Source organism: Lagopus muta, chromosome 9 (genome assembly GCF_023343835.1).
Source record: "Lagopus muta isolate bLagMut1 chromosome 9, bLagMut1 primary, whole genome shotgun sequence".
Taxonomy (NCBI): Eukaryota; Metazoa; Chordata; class Aves; order Galliformes; family Phasianidae; genus Lagopus; species Lagopus muta.
The window spans coordinates 4,134,529-4,138,718 of NC_064441.1; positions in this window are offsets into that span (position 1 = coordinate 4,134,529).

Here is a 4,190-nt window from a genome sequence, read left to right on the forward strand (position 1 = left end):
AGTGCAAAAAGCACATTCACAAATCTATGAATGGAGAAGAAATGGCACATGAAAGAGCTCCATGTTCAGCTGTGTCCATCCCTGTTCCACCCAGCATTAACAGCAGTGCATCTAAAACAAAACTCGTGAATGCAATCATTCCTGTCCATCTCTGGTAAACTAAGTTTGGGAAAAGCTGGGAAAAAATAAAAGCATCCTAGAAAGATTCTTTTGCAGAGTCATTACCTAGAACAACTAGACAATTAGACTGCATCCTAGAACAACTGACAAGAATCAGAAATCTGGTTAGATGACTATATCTAAATGTATGCTAACTCTCTATGCCATACTGGTAAGAGAAAATATCCCTGCAAGCTTTTATGTACATGATTTTAACATGAATAGCCACAATCAAATCAGCAGAACTACTTGTATTATAAATTATCTGCTTATTTATTTGTAAAACTCAGACTCACAGCTCAGCTGTCACTGCATTCTTTGATGGCCTAGAGCTATACAGTTGTTAACGTACAAGAAATCTCTTAATCTCTTATTGAGCTGTAAGTTTCTGCACTGAGATTGTGATGAGAGCAGTCCTCTGCATCAGGCAGCACTTGCAACAGTAAGCCATGCAGCAGCACGCTACTGAGTCTCCATACTTCACAAACTTCTGCTCAAACTGCAGTTAAGCAACATCTGAACATTTCCTTACAGCCAAGATAAAGAAGTGATCCAAGGCTATTATAAATCTGCTCAAATACTTATTTGTTCACATTTCTTTTCTCTTGTTGCCACATGTGCTGTTACGAAGGTCTCCTGTGCTATCCAAAAGGCTGGATTCTGAATGTGGCTTATTCAAGAAGTTATTAGAGAAAAAAACCCATGTTTGCAGGGAAGTAATGAGGAAATGGATGCTTGCAGGACATCAGCTTGAGCAGTCATACTGACTGAAGTGTAACAAAGGTTTTACCCTGCACCTTTTCTGAAAAAATGACAAGGATTAATGAATATAATGGATTTACAACGTAGTCTGTTTAAAAACTCTCATTCTTGTGATCCAATCCAACCGAGTTTAAATTGACAAGATGATTTTTTTTTAATTCTCTTTATCAGCAAGGTGATAAAATCTTACAAATATGCCAAACGTGAGGCATGGGCCACATCTGCTGGGAGAAATTGGCAGTTCACTGGCAAGCCTCAATAAGCAGCAGCCTTAAGCTGCCAGAGCACTGAGCCACTGCAAGTGGCTGAGCTTCCTCAGCACTTTGTTCCTACTACAAAGCAGGGCTGCTGAGTGATAGGAGCCAGAGGGCATGGGGCAATCTGCACACCCACTTCATCCAGGTGCATTTCTGCAAAACACAAAATACATTTTGAATCTGAGACAAGTAATTGCTGTAATTCTATTGGAAGAAATCTTGATAGTTGGGTTCAGTTCAGTGCTCTGAAAAGGCTGCCCTGAGCTAATGCTGCACTTTCAATTACCAACTAAAGTAGGATGGAAGCTGATGGAGAAAAAGGGAAAAAGCCACCCAACACATCTCCATTTCAAGCTAAGATCCTACAGCAACCTGCATTCATTTCTACAGGAACTGAAATGTAGCAGGGATTACTGTGAGACACAGCGCACAGAATCTGAACGCAGAATACAAAATCCCATGAAGTACAACAAATGAAAAGGATTTATAGCATCCACATCCGGTGTGATGGGAGCACCTTAATAAATCAATTAAAATCAGCAAGACTTGCTCTTCTGAAAGTGGGTTGAACTTCATTTGTGAGGAAAGCTATGCAAAATGGTATCACAAGCCTGGGAAAATCCCTCTGACCTAAATAGAAACACAAACAATCAGTGTGCAAAGTTGTTCTAGAGGAATATTGTTCCAAGTATTTTATTGCCCTTTTGAGTAAAAGTCCAAAGTTTCTGAAACAGACTTCAGTTGTACTTGAAAGTTTTTGTGCACAGGCATGATTTTTTAAAAACAGATTTTAATGGCACAGCAATACTGGCAAACTCTAACATGGGTGCTGCTCTATCAGGGTAGGTTATTACAGCTGTATCTGACTTGAAGTCCTAAGTAATGTGAGAACAGTTGAATGAAAAACCTTCCCATATGCATTAGGCCCACATCCTTAGCTGCATTCATGAACACTTAAAGCATAACCCATTATCCATGGCTCTCCCAAAACCACAGAAAACGTATTGCACCAGAAGAACCAGAGCAGGCGTGCGTTCATCATGTCTGCAATGGGCTGCTGGCATCTGTCAGTGATCAGCAAGAGTTGTGCATAAGCACTAGCTGCAGGTCTGGAAGCTGTCTCATAAAACAAAAATTAAATCGTGGAATTCTCATGCACATAACACTGATTAACTGCAGGTTTAAGTAAGACTCACAACATAAGTCCACATTTTTAAATATGCCTGAAGCTATTGTCAGTTCACACTGAGGGACACCTACTTTATACACCGCCAAATAACAGCACAATCAGAAGACAGGTTAGAAGTTAGCCAGTGACATTTTTATATAAAAATAATAAAACTTTTAGACAGAAGCCAAAAGATAAATATCTAAGATATCTTCAGTCTTCAATTAGCTCATTAAAACAGAACATATCTTTAAGACTTATGTTACAAATATGCTACATGATGTATCTTACAGAAATGCTACAAATGGGAACCTCCTGCCTCCATCCTTTGAGAATCTTTCAAATGAACATTGCCAAACACTGAGCCTTCACAATTAAGTTTATTTGACAACAGTAACTGAAGACAGAAAAAAACCTCAGACAAATTAGCAACTTCCCTCCAAAACAAACCCAGACATCAATTAATTCTCCAAAGCCTTCAGTGCCTTTTGGATTAGGGCTCTCACCATAAATTAACACGTAACAGCAATGGGCTGTCCTAACTTGGAGTTTCAGTGGTTGATAAAAATTAATAACATCCACTATCAGAAAGCTCCAGGGGTTGTAACTAAAAGGATTGACTCTAATGTTGATCTCTGAAACACAATGGTAGAAGGTCTCTTAAAAGAATGAAAAAATATCTGACTAAAGGAAAACAAAGCACAACTTATTCTGCAATCCTGACTCTTTCAGGTCATCAGTTCCATACTACATACTAGTCTAACTGCCACAAACCTTCCTTTCAGCCAGTGTAAGTGCATTTACCCCTTTTGATCTAGGTCAGCAGTTCTCAAATTTTAGATCAATTTTTTTTTTCAGGAATACTTAGGGAAATATTTAGGCAGACCCAACACACTCATGTATTATGCATCAATTTGCATAAAATATAAAATACATAATTTGCAGACACATACACATATTCCAATATATACACAGTAATTCTGTCAGCACACACGCCCTTCCTGCCCTCTAGGAGAGCTTAGGGAGCTAGGCGTGTACGTAAGGGGAGTGGAGCTGCAAGAGGAAAGGAACACAAGGTGCAAAGTTTCTCTAAGAGCTTCTTCACACAGGTAATGGGGAAGCAAAGATTGAGAAGGTGCTGCTGCCTCAGAGCCCATCTCTGAGGGTGTCAGTAAATGGGGAAACATTTGTTCCGCCTAAAACACAAGAGAGTGAAGAAAGAGACACGCTGATCCCACTGCCTGGGTCTGCAGCATTCAAGCAAAAATCTCCTGCCAGAAGCACAAACAAGGCCTTAGAGATTTGTTCCAGAGCTGCCTAGAAGGGGCACATTCCTCCTGCTCACCTACAGCTCTAGGCTTCTTCCACTGCCATGGCAGCTGCTCCTACACAGAGTTCCTCATCATGTTCCTTCCTCAGGCTACAGCAAGCCCAGCTCACACTAGTCAGTGGACAAAGAGGTGCTTGGAAGCTTCCAGTGAGGCAATGGGTATGCACTACAAGGAAAGACAAGTTAGAAGACGAAATGGTAACAGGCAAAAGAGGCTGTGAGCTATGCTGACCCTTCTCTCTACCTCCAGTCTTCAGGGTAGACTTCTCTCAGCATAAGTTGCAGCCTGAACTAACTAAACCACTCATGCCTAGGCACTGGGAACCTGAGTGTTCTCACACCAGGATCTGCATTTGAGAACTGCTGGTCTAGTTTAACTAGCAGCATGCAGAACTAGAAGCCTAACATCTTAATGCCCTCTTAGTGCACAGCAGCATACAAGAAGTAAAGTAATTAGCTCTGGCAAGAGTGTGATGCCATTGCATTTCAGTAGCCTGGTAATTAGGACTTTAAT